Raw genomic sequence first — 14140 nt, forward strand, 5'->3', positions numbered from 1 at the left:
ACCACCATCCAAGACAACGGATCAGATCCCAGTAGGTGATCTAAAACAATGGCGCCACAGAAGGGGCAGATAGGGTGGTCTTCTGATCAGGCTCCGGGCACATCGCTCACCGATCCCGAATATACTACTCACCAATGTCCAGTCTATTGACAACAAGGTAGACGACATTGGAGCAAGGGTTGCCTTCCAGAGAGACATCAGAGATTGTAACATTCTCTGTTTCACGGAAACATGGCTCACTCGGGATACATTATCAGAGTCGGCACAGCCACCCAGTTTCTTCATGTATCGCGCCAACAGAAACAAGCATCTCTCTGGTAAGAAGAAGGGCGGGGATGTATTAACGAATCGTGGTCGTGATCATAACAACATACAAGAACTCAAGTCCTTTTGTTCAACTGATCTAAAATTCCTCACAATCAAATGCCGACCAAATTATCTACCAAGAGAATTCTCTTCGATTATAATCACAGCCGCGTATATCCCCCCCAAGCAGACACCTTGACGGCCCTGAAATAACTTCATTGGACTCTATGTAAACTGGAAACCACATATCCTGAGGCTGCATTTCTTGTAGCTGGGGATTTTAACAAGGCTAATCTGAAAACAAGGCTCCCTAAATTTTACAAGCATATCGAATGCGTGACCCGGGCTGTCGGCCCAGACAGCATCCCTAGCAGCATCCTCGGAGCATGTGCAGACCAGCTGGCTGGTGTGTTTATGGAAATATTCAATCAATCCCTATCCCAGTCTGCTGTTCAAACATGCTTCAAGAGGGTCACCATTGTTCTTGTTCCCAAGAAAGCTAAGGTAACTGGGCTAAACAACTATCGCCCCGTAGCACTCACTTCCATCATCATGAAGTACTTTTGAGTCAAGGATCATATCACCTCCACCCTACCTGACACCCTAGACCCACTCCAATTTGCTTACCACCCCAATAGGTCCACAGACGACGCAATCACACTGCACACTGCCATAACTCATCTGGACAAGAGAAATACCAATGTAAGAATGCTGATCATCGATTACAGCTCAGCATTTAACACCAAAATCAAAACCATCCAAAATCATCATTAAGCTTGAGACCCTGGTTCTCCACCCCGCCCTGTGCAACTGGGTCCTGGACTTTCTGACGGGCGATCCCCAGGCGGTGAAGGTAGGAAACAACATTTCCACCCCGCTGATCCTCAACACTGGGGCCCTCAAGGGTGCGTTCTCAGTCCTGTCTTGTACTCCCTGTTCAACCATGTCTGCATGGCCATGCACGCCTCCAACTCAATCATCAAGTTTGCAGACGACACTACAGTGGTAGGCTTGCTTACCAACAATGACGAGACGGCCTACAGGGAGGAGGTGAGGGCCCTCGGAGTGTGGTGTCAGGAAAATAACCTCACACTCAACGTCAACAAAACAAAGGAGATGATCGTGGATTTCAGGAAACAGCAGAGGGAGCACCCCCCTATCCACATAGACGGGACAGTAGTGGAGAAGGTGGAAAGTTTTAAGTTCCTTGGTGTACACATCACAGACAAACTGAAATGGTCCACCCACACAGACATCGTTGTGAAGGCGGCGCAACAGCGCCTCTTCAACCTCAGGAGGCTGAAGACATTCGGCTTGTCACCAAAAACACTCACAAACTTTTAAAGATGCACAATCAAGAGCATCCTGTCGTGCTGTATCACCGCCTAGTACGGCAACTGCTCCGCCCAGAACCGTAAGGCTCTCCAGAGGGTAGTGAGGTCTGCATACACCACCTGATGTCACAGGAAGGCCAAAAGGATCATCAAGGACAATAACCACCCGAGCCACTGCCTGTTCACCCCGCTATCATCCAGAAGGCGAGGTCAGTACAGGTGCATCAAAGCTGGGACTGAGAGACTGAAAAACAGCTTCTATCTCATGGCCATCAGAATGTTAAACAGCCATCACTAACATTGAGTGGCTGCCGCCAACATACTGACTCATCTCTAGCCACTTTAATAATAAAAAATTGGATGTAATAAATGTATCACTAGTCACTTTAAAAAATGCCACTTTAAATAATGTTTACATACTCTACATTACTCATCTCATATGTATATACTGTACTCTATACCATCTACTGCATCTTGCCTATGCCTTTCGGCCGTCGCTCATCCAAATATTCATATGTATATATTCTTATTAAGTCCTTTTCACTTGTGTGTATAAGGTAGTTGTTGTGAAATTGTTAGATTACTTGTTAGATATTAATGCATGATTGGAACTACAAGCACAAGCATTTCGCTACACTCGCATTAACATCTGCTAACCATGTGTATGTGACCAAAAATATTTGATTTGATTTGATTTTTCAACGAAAAACTACTTACAATTATTCTATGGCTATGGCGTCAACAGATATGGCAGCTCTGCATCTATCTCCTAAGCAACTTTGCAGTATTATTATTTTTTGTCTGTTATTTCTTACATTATTATCCCAGAAATATTTTTGCGTTATTCCTAATTCCATTCTTTTACTTTTAGGTTTGTGTGTGTTGTTGTTAATCGTTTTTAGATACTACTGGACTGTTAGATACTACTGGACTGTTAGATACTACTGGACTGTTAGATACTACTGCACTGTTAGATACTACTGGACTGTTAGATACTACTGGACTGTTAGATACTACTGGACTGTTAGATACTACTGCACTGTTAGATACTACTGGACTGTTAGATACTACTGCACTGTTAGATACTACTGGACTGTTAGATACTACTGGACTGTTAGATACTACTGCACTGTTAGATACTACTGGACTGTTAGATACTACTGGACTGTTAGATACTACTGGACTGTTAGATACTACTGCACTGTTAGATACTACTGGACTGTTAGATACTACTGCACTGTTAAATACTACTGGACTGTTAGATACTACTGGACTGTTAGATACTACTGGACTGTTAGATACTACTGAACTGTTAGATACTACTGCACTGTTAGATACTACTGCACTGTTGGAGCTGGGAACACAAGCATTTCACTACACCCGCAATAACAGCTCCTAAATATGTGATTGTGACCAATACAATTACATTTGATTTAAATATAAATAAAGACAGTTTAGTTGTTTACGCTAAGCTTAGTTGTTCTGGCGTCTTATCCGCTTCTGAAAATAACAGGCAGACTGCAGACTTTGCACAGTTGTATATGTTAAGTGATTCAGAAATGGTATTCTGTATCAGACACACAAAAAAAGAAATTCTCAAGTCAATTCTGTGAGATTATTTAAGATACCCTTTAAAGAATTAGCATTTGGGGCGGCAGGGTAGCCTAGTGGTTAGAGCATTGGACTAGTTGCAAGTTCATGTCCCCGAGCTGACAGGGTACACATCTGTCGTTCTGCCCATGAACAGGCAGTTAACCCACTGCTCCTAGGCCGTCATTGAAAATAAGAATTTGTTCTTAACTGACTTGCCTGGTTAAATAAAGGTAAATAAAGAATTAGCGTTTCAGATGTTCGGAAGCTGGGCAGGTAATCTTAGCTGTCCTGACATTAGGGGAAAGCTTGTTCCACCATTGGGGTGCCAGGAGAGAGAAGATCTTTGGCTGGGCTAGGCTGAGTTGGAGCTGCCCTCTCATAGCGGTGGGTGGGCCAAGAGACCAGAGGTGGCACAACGGATTGCTCGGGTTGGGATGTTGGGTTTGACCATAGCCTGAAGGTAGGGAGGGGCAGTTCCCCTTGCTTCTTCGTAAGGTTAGGGTCTTGAAGATGATGTGAGCTTCAAATGGAATCCAGTGGACTGTGCAGAGGAGCAGTGTGACATGGGATAACTTGGTAAGGTTGAACACCAGGCGTGCTGCAGCGTTCTACATAGATTACAAGGGTTTGATGGCACAAGCGGAGAGCCCAGCCAACAGAGAGTAGCAGTAGTCTAGACGGAACATGACAAGTGCCTGGATTAGTACCTGCGCCGCTTCCTGTGTGAGGAAAGGTTGTACTCTACGAATGTTGTAGAGCATGAACCTGCAACAGCGAGTCACTGCTTTGATGTTTGCAGAGAATGACAGTGTGTTGTTCAGGGTCACGCCAAGGTTATTTTACCTCTGGGAGGGAACACCAAGGAGTTGTCAACCGTGATGGAGAGGTCTTGGAGCGGGCAGGCCGTTCCCGGGAGTAAGATCAGCTCCGTCTTGTGAAAGCGGGTACTTACTCTCTATTCTTAGCTAGTTGTGACACAATATATCTCATCTGTCTGAACTGTCCTCTGCAGAATAAACTCAATTCGAACCCTGTGTAAAAACTAGTTATAAAAGAATGAACCAGCTGAGGCTGTCCGCTAAGGCTTGGATAAATGCATGTAGGATAATTCTTCTCATGTGTGCATTTCAGATTTGAATGGACGACTAATGAAGATGTAACCAAAAGATTTTGAATACACACATCACTCTTGCTTAATAGATGACAAGATAAACACAAAGGTATGACTAGTGATATACTTATAGCCTCACATACATTGGCATTATGTATCCAATTCTGACCAGTGGAATGGGTATTTAGCCTGGCCCCCATGCAGATGCCCCTGACGGCTCAGGTTCCTGTGTTCATGTAAATAAATAGCTGTGACTGCAAAGAGCGGCCTCAGGTTTCCATTATGACTTCACCTGAGGTGTGCATGGCAGCCGGGTGGACATAATTGTTCTGAACAGCCCAGTGTGGCGCTCTCAGTTGTGATCAGCTCATCCACACAGAGACTAAGTGTGTGTGTGTGTGTGTGTGTGTGTGTGTGTGTGTGTGTGTGTGTGTGTGTGTGTGTGTGTGTGTGTGTGTGTGTGTGTGTGTGTGTGTGTGTGTGTGTGTGTGTGTGTGTGTGTGTGTGTGTGTGTGTGTGTGTGTGTGTGTGTGTGTGTGTGTGAGAGGAAATGGTCTGGGTAGCCATTTGACTAGATGTTCAGGAGTCTTATGGCTTGGGGGTAGAAGCTGTTTAGAAGCCTCTTGGACCTAGACTTGTCCAGGTAGCAGAGAGAACAGTCTATGACTCGGGTGGGAACAAAGTATCAATTATTCCAAGTCCAGTAGTTCATGTAATTATTTTTAATCAATCACTCAAGTTGAAGCAACGTCCATTGACAATGCAAAACCAGATAGGACTGGGTTTTAATCTAATTTGTTCTGATGCATACCAGATGAGCAAGATTTCACTTCTGGAACACCTGAATAATCTTACTTACAGTATATTTCATTGCATTGCAAATACTGTAAGTGTACAATAATACATGTCTAGTTTTTCACATGAACAAATAACCTTTTCGGTCAGAACCATGTTCTCCTTGCAATGACTGAGAATCAGTGGTGATAAGTATCAGTATTAAAGGCAAAGAGCCGTGCTCAGTGAGTTGTCTGACTGCTTTGGACGTGGGAGCAGACCTGGCAGTTAACCTTTCAATGGCCTAATTACTGTAAATCACTGCCAAGGCCATTACATAACCCTATATTAAATAGGACTGTTGCTGAGATGAGAGGGAACATTAGGCAGGCTGTGGTACCTGGGGTGCAAGTATTCTTTTCTTATAATGAGATGTATCACAACAGGCAAAGTATGAAGACTTGCTTTTTTACTGTAGGGAGTTTAGGGTATGTGGGGGTATGCAAGTGTGTGTGTGTGTGTGCGTGTGTGCGTGTGTGTGTGCATGCGTGTGTGTGACACGAGCCTACCAGATGAGCTAAACTACTTCTATGATCGCTTTGAGGTAAATAACACTGAAACATGCATGAGAGCATCAGCTGTTCCCGGAAGACTGTGTGATCACGTTCTCTGCAGCCGATGTGAGTAAGACCTTTCAACAGGTTAACATTCACAAGGCCACAGGGCCAGACGGATTACCAGAACATGTACTGCGAGCATACGCTGAGCATGCACTCAGAGGTGCATGCTCAGTCCCCTCCTGTACTCATTGTTCTCTCATAACTGTGCGGCCAGGCACGACTCGAACACCATCATTAAGTTTGCCGATGACACAACAGTGGTAGGCCTGATAACCGACAACGACGAGACAGCCTATAGGGAGGAGGTCAGAGACCTGGCCGCGTGGTGCCAGGACAACAACCTCTCCCTCAACGTGATCAAGACAAAGGACATGATTGTGGACTACGGGAAAAAGAGGACCGAGCATGCCCCCATTCTCATTGACGGGGCTGCAGTGGAGCAGGTTGAGAGCTTCAAGTTCCTTGGTGTCCATATCACCAACAAACTAACATGGTCCATGCACATCAAGATAGTCGTGAAGAGTGCACGACAAAACCTATTCCCCCTCAGGAGACTGAAAAGATTTGGCATGGGTCCTCAGATGCTCAAAAGGTTCTACAGCTGTACTATCGAGAGCATTCTGACTGATTGCATTACTGCCTGGTATGGCAACTGCTCTGCCTCTGACCGCAAGGCACTACAGAGGGTAGTGTGTATGGCCCAGTACATCACTGGGGCCAAGCTTCCTGCCATCCAGTACCTTTATACCAAGCGATGTCAGAGGAAGGCCCTGAAAATTGTCAAAGACTCCGGCCACCCCAGTTCTCCCTGCCTCCGCACGGCAAGTGGTACCAGAGCACCAAGTCTAGGTCCAAGAGGCTTCTAAACAGCTTCTACCCCCAAGCCATAAGACTCCTGAACATCTATCAAATGGCCACCCAGACTATTTGCATTGCCCCCCTCTTTTACACACCTCTGCTACTCTCTGTTGTTATCATCTATGCATCGTCACTTTAATAACTCTACCTACATGTACATATTACCTCAACTAACCGTTGTCCCCGCACATTGACTCTGTACCAGTACCCCCCTGTATATAGTCTCGCTATTGTTATTTTACTGCTGCTTTTTAATTACTTGTTACTTTTATTTCTTATTCTTATTTTTTTTTCAACTGCATTGTTGTTGGGCTTGTAAGTAAGCATTTCACTGTAAGGTCTACTACACCCACTGTAAGGTCTACTACACCTGTTGTAATCGGCACATGTGATTAATACAATTTGCTTTGATTTGATTTGATATTAGTGCACGTGTGTGTTTGTACTTTGGAATCATAGGGTGGAGAAAATTTCAGATGAATCTATATGGGCGGCAGGGTAGCCTAGTGGTAGAGCATTGGACTAGTAACCGAAAGGTTGCAAGTTCAAATCCCTGAGCTGACCAGGTACAAAATCTGCCGTTCTGCCCCTGAACAGGCAGTTAACCCACTGTTCCTAGGCCGTCATTGAAAATAAGAATTTGTTCTCAACTGACTTGCCTAGTAAAATAAAGGTAAAATAAAAAATAAAAAATAAATAAAATGAGTCATTAAACGCAACCGTTGATTAACAACCCATGCTAGGAGCGATGGCTCTGTTGTGTCATCTGTCATACTGCATCCTTATGTAATACATGTATCACTAGCCACTTTGTTTACATACTCATCTCATATGTATATACTGCACTCGATACCATCTACTGTATCTTGCCTATGCCGCTCTGTACCATAACTCATTCATATATCTTTATGTACATATTCTTTATCCCCTTACATTTGTGTCTATAAGGTAGTAGTTTTGGAATTGTTAGCTAGATTACTTGTTGGTTATTACTGCATTGTCGGAACTAGAAGCACAAGCATTTCGCTACACTCGCACTAACATCTGCTAACCATGTGTATGTGCAAATACAATTTGATTTGATTTGATGTCACCAAATCTCTAAACATTCTACCATCTTCATCAGGGAAGGTGGTGACTTCAATAAAGAGTGAATTACAAAGAGCACGAATAAGACAGAAATAGACATGGAAAAGAACTGAGAACTGAGGTTGAATGACACACAAGGAACACAGGGAACATTTGAAGTACAGTAAGGCTTGACATTAAATAATGACAGTGGACAAAGTCTATTAGGATCATTGCCTCTCAACAACAGAACAGTGTTATTGGTCTTCGGAGGTCTGCTGGGTATCTGATAGCAGAAGCAATAGGTTTGTGACTGGGCATCCCCTCATATCTCAGTAACACAGGGGTCCTGGAGAAAACTCATTTGTCCAGCTAAATGGCAGAAGACGTCAATGTTTTGTCAAAACAAAATAGTCCTTTACCAAGGGGAATTCGATTTGTATAGAGCTCTAATGACAATGATTGTAGCTTGTTGAAGCATACCTCTATGCCTAGCCTATCCTGTTGATTTCATACTTCAGCTGAAGCCAATATTTGGGTAGAAGGTGTATAATACGTTCCAAATCAACTACTTCAACATGTTTGTCTCACGATAACAGTTCCCTACGCCAGCAAACACAGCAGTTCACTGAAATAGAAGCTGGAGTCCAGAAGTGTTTACTTCTAAAAGATTACATTAATACAGCAGGTTAATTCTCTCTGGTGAGCAAATATTGAGAAATAATACTCAGCATATTGTTCAGGATCTTAAATATGCAAAAAGGCCCTCACTGAAATGTCAACAAATCCCAAATATAATGGCTTCTAGTGTTTAGAGAAATATACATTTTCTCTCCAAATGAATGGTTTTGCTGTGCAATTCCAGGAGAGCAATTTTGCATCAGCAGATGTCACAAAGTGCTATACAGAAACCCAGCCTAAAACCCCAAACAGCAAGCAATGCAGGTGTAGAAGCACAGTGGCTGGAAAGGCAGGAACCTAGGAAGAAACCTAGAGTGTGCGAGACTCTCTCCATGTTCCTCAAATTGGCCCTTTTAAGAGTGCGCTGCCAATAGAGCTAAAGCACAATTATACTGTTTAGCAAACAAATTGATCTAACCTCACAGCTGAACTTAACAATGTGGCGACGTGGCAGCGGCCGGGGGCCATAATGAGACAAATTGAAAAAGGCTGAAAATGAGAACATTCATTATACTCCGCCAGTGGCAGTCCGGCACAACTTATTTCTATAGTCATTAGGGGACCGTGTCTAAATCTCCTCACCCTCTCAGGAAGCTGGCGAACACCATGTTCTGGAATGGCTCTATACAACCATTTCTAAAAGCGACAGTCTGTTTGGTATTCATGCCCGTTCGTTCTTACATAAGCCCGAGCTCTTCCCGAAATGTGTTTTGCACCAGATTTCTGATTTTGACATTGTCTCCCAAATAATCAATTACAGCTATAATTTGACTGGCACACTGGCTATGGTTCTGTTTCAGTGTTAAACACAGAGAGCTGGAGGCCTCTCTGTTTCTGGTCATGAATGATAATGATTAAATCATTCCTCAGCCTCAGTTAATGTCAACGGATGCAATTCCACGGCATCAATTCAAGACCCAGAGGGAGGCTGGCTTTCACAACTAAGGTTCCGTGTTTAAAGTTAGACTCTTTCTCATGACAATTACTCAGAAATTAAACACCACTCCTTTTATAAAGCTTTTTTTCAGCTCATGGAGAAACAAGTAAATGTAATTGAGTATGTCCTTTTCTATATTTAGGACCTGAACACCTCTCTAACTCGGTGCTCTTGTTAGTTCACTGATACATCCATTGATATTTCACTTGACACTTGACATTCACATAACTCTTTAGTCCTCCAAGCTAACAGACCTGAGAATACATTGTTTTCCCCATCCTCCTTCAATGGCCGTGAGCTGGGCTGTCTCACTCCTGTATTTATGCAGCACAAAAGCCTGCCTCCATCATTTAATAGTCATCACAGGTCTCTGTCCGCCTTATAAACAATGGCTTTTAACAAGGATCTCACCAGCCACCATAAAATCTCAGATGATTGATTTATGACTCCAAGGGCTGTTTTCCTGCCTCTTTCTAAGTACCAATTTCAGCCTTTTTCAATCTCTGTTGGTCTAGCTGGCTCTGCCCCAAAATCCCCAAAGAATATTCTAGATGTTTTTCAATGCAATCCATAAGCCTCTTGGTTTTTTTTCAACATTTGTGACATTTTGTGACTCCGACGATGAATCTATGTTTGAAACACATTTCAACATAATCATCAAAACTAAGTATACATTGAAATTGCGTTGACAATGCCACTTAGAATAGTTGAAAATCTCATGTAGAATCTATGTGGAAATTCCAACACAATTCATGTCATGTGGTGTTGTAAATACGATGAACATGCAACATCAGATCCACATCCCATTTTCATCCTATTGGGGAAATTTCTGCATTTTCTCATTGTGAAATAAATGATCTGTTTTTCATCCTATATTCACTGAGTATACAAAACATCTTTCCATGACATAGACTGACCAGGAGTCACGTCCTGACCTTAGTTCCTTTTTTATGTCTCTATTTTAGTTTGGTCAGAGCGTGAGTTTGGGTGGGCATTCTATGTTTTTTTTCTATGTGTTATAGTTCTATATGTTTGGCCTGGTATGGTTCCCAATCAGAGGCAGCTGTCATCGTTGTCTCTGATTGAGAACCATACTTAGGCAGCCTGTTTTCCCACTATGAGGTGTGGGTAGTTGTTTTCTGTTTTGTGTTTCTGCACCTGACAGGACTGTTTCGTTTTCATTCATTCTCTTGTTATTTTGTTTTGTGTTCAGTTGAAATAAAAATAACATGAACACGTACCACGCTGCGCTTTGGTCCACACCTTCTTCATACGACGACCGTTACACCAGGTGAATCAAAGTGAAAGCTATAATCCCTTATTTATGTCACTTGTTTAATCCACTTCTATCAATCATTTTTTAAATGCCCTTTTTAAAGCCCTTTTTACATCAGCAGATGTCACAAAGTGCTATACAGAAACCCAGCCTAAAACTCCAAACAGCAAGCAATGCACGTGTAGAAACACGGTGGCTAGGAAAAACTCGCTACAAAGGCAGGAACCGAGGAAGAAACCTAGAGAGGAACCAGGCTCTGAGGGGTGGCCAGTCCTCTTCTGGCTGTGCCGGTTGGAGATGATAAGAGTACATGGCCATTTTAATCAGTGTAGATGAAGGGGAGGAAACAGGTTAAAGAAGGAGTTTTAGGCCTTGAGACAATTAAGACATGGATTGCGTATATGCCATTCAGAGGGAGAATGGGCAAGACAAAAGATTTAAGTGACTTTGAACGGGATATTGGTAGTAGGTACCAGGCGCACCGGTTTGTGTCAAGAACTGCAACGCTGCTGTGTATTTCACACTCAACAGTTTAACATGTTCATCAAGAATGGCCCACCACCCAAAGGACATTCAGCCAACTCAACACATTGGTGGGAAGCATTGGAGTCAACATGAGCCAGCATCCCTGTGGAACGCTTTCGACACCTTGTAGAGTCCATGCCCCAACGAATTGTGGCTGTTCTGAGGGCAAAAGGGTGGGGTGCAACTCAATATTAGGAGGGTGTTCATAATGTTTGCTATACTCAGTGTACATAGCGCTACATTACATTTACAATTTATCTATTCAGCATGTGTTCATCTTAAGATAGCCAGGCGAGACAACCACATATCACAGTCGTATCACAACCACGTATCACATACATAAAACAATACATAATACAAAATGCAGAAAATGTCTGTGTGTTTCTTCACAGTCCCCGTCGTGCCGTAAGGTGTTCTTTTATCTGGTTTATATCTGGTTTTATTGCTAGTTTGAGTGACCTCGGGTGGCAGAGAGTTCCATGTAGTCATGGCTCTATTTAATACTGTGTGTTTATCAGCCTCTGTTCTGGACCTGGGGACTGTGGAGAGATCTACATCTCCATTGATAGATTCTGGAGTTTCTTCCATTTAGATTCCATGCATATGGTGTGCTTGGGTGTCGTGAGGAGGATGTTGATTTTCCTTAAACGAGGCCCAAGAACATACAGACTGTCTTCCTCTCAGAAAACCAAGTTGTCAGAGGCTCTGATCTCCTTTTGAGGCTAATTTGTAATGCTCATCGTTGGAATGAGGTGAGGACCAAAGCGCAGTGTGGTAAGTGTTCATCATTATATTTATTGAAACAGAGAACACTCAACAAAATAACAAAGGAGAACGAAACGAAACAGTTCTGTAAGGTGAACTACACATAACAGAAAACAATCACCCACACCACACAGGTGGGAAAAGGCTACCTAAGTATGATTCTCAATCCGAGACAACGAACGACACCTGCCTCTGATTGAGAACCATACCAGGCCAAACGCAAACCCACAACATAGAAAAAAGAACATAGACTACCCACCCAACTCACGCCCTGACCATACTAAAACAAAGACATAACAAAAGAACTAAGGTCAGAACATGACATTATTGCCAAAACAATTTGCCCGATGACCTCGGTCACTGGCAGATCTTGACCATGGAAGGCTACTGAGTACAGGCGGTTTTTGCTCTACACGGGTCCCATAGTATTGAAGGATGGCGTTTCCTAAAAGGTCTATCACCACTTTATGTCCCTCAATGTAGCCATGTCAATGTTCCTAGATTCAGATGATGACAGGAGGAGGCATTACCTTGATCATGCCAAACAGTTGCTGATGCACTTTGTTGCAAGTGTGTCTATGGTGATACAGTTACAGTGCATTGTACAATGTGCATGGTCTCACTCACTTAGCAGATGTTGCATTTCACAACTTCTCACTCAGTGACCTTAATTGGTTGAGACCCATTTGCAGTGGCTTAAACATGCCATCAAAAGCCCACATAATCCATTGGTATAAGTGATGAGGCGACTGTCTGAATAAAGAAAAGTGAAACATTCTGCCAAGAACATCCAACCATACATCAAGAATAACATATGAGATGGTTGCTTTCTCCTCCAGGACAAATGTGCATTTGGCGACGGAAACCTGGTTTGTGATGTCATTGACTCAAACTGACAACTTCTTCCATGTGCCTCCAAAGACTCCAACATTGCAAATATCTCAAATATCCACAAATGCAAGATAAATTATTTACTCAGAGGACCTTATCAGCAAGGCTGTGTCTGCCCTATCATAGGCAATACACCGTGATCTCTCTGTTGCACAGTTTTACCAAGGAAGATCACATCTTTTGGAATAGTTTGGTTTACAATTAGGCCACATATTATATTGACATTCTATTTCTCAAGGTTGTCACCTCAGAGGATGTGGGCCAGAGCAGAGTGGATGGAAAATGAGAAGGAAGGTGTAATTCCAGAGCACTGGATCAAAGACCAAACTGTGTGGTGGCCCCCAAATCAATAGTACAAAGCAATAAAGGATTGGTCCACACCCTCTCTGAAATGGAAGTAATGTAAAACTGACATCCAATACATTATACTTGAAAATGCAATAAGTCAAAAGTACAAAAAGTCAAAAATGACTTAAGTTGTTCAAACCCTCCCCCCACCTTTCAGAATCAAAACAGCAATGTGAAGTCATCGAAATCCTTGAAGCCAGTGAAGTGTAATAACTGTTGTGTTTAAACACGCATTGACAGTTTGTGTACATTCAATTTACTTGCCATGGTTTTAAGTCTGTATATTCACATGGGGAATGTAATCTCCCACCTCCAGCCACTCCTGCCAAGTTATGTAAGTATGGTAGCCTGCAATGCTGATTACTAATCAACCCCTTGTCCCTAATCTCTAGCCACTGTACAACAACCTTGCCTTTTGATTGACTGGGAGGACCTTGTACCGTATTACTTTAACTGATCCCCTCAAATCGAGTGTGTGGCTAGTGGTAAGGTAGCCTCAACCCAGAAGGAATCATTCCATGTTTCACCATTAGTGAAGTGAACCAAATGTCTGGATTTCCAGGCTAGGGGGTAAGAGCTTGGCATTTTAACTTGGCATGTTGCAAAATTTTGGTTGAAAGTTTGGTAATATGTTTAGGTAGATTTTTTCCACTTCAATAAAACGTACACCTGCATGTTTATTTTCAGGCAAAGGTCTACCCAAGCCCCCACAAAAATATGGCAAGCACCAGAAAAACTGCCACTGCTGCCAAGAAGCAAAAGGCTAAAATGCAGCACAAGCCACCAAGTAGTAATGGTGACCCGTCACAACATAACCAACTCCTTATTCTTGATCATTGTATTTGAGAAAGGTATTGTAATTGTCAAAACAATTGGCATTATGTTGTCCAATCTTTTACTGCAGAGGACCATCTTGGTCTGCTTTACTGCAGAGAATCATCTTGGTCACTCACATGGATTAACGCTGGAGAATGAGGGCTCGGTCGCCTTCTTAATTGAGGGATCCCCTCGTCAAATCGCTATAAAGGATCAAACCTTTTTCCTGTGACAGAC

This window comes from Oncorhynchus keta, chromosome 33, assembly GCF_023373465.1.
Source record: "Oncorhynchus keta strain PuntledgeMale-10-30-2019 chromosome 33, Oket_V2, whole genome shotgun sequence".
Lineage (NCBI taxonomy): Eukaryota > Metazoa > Chordata > Actinopteri > Salmoniformes > Salmonidae > Oncorhynchus > Oncorhynchus keta.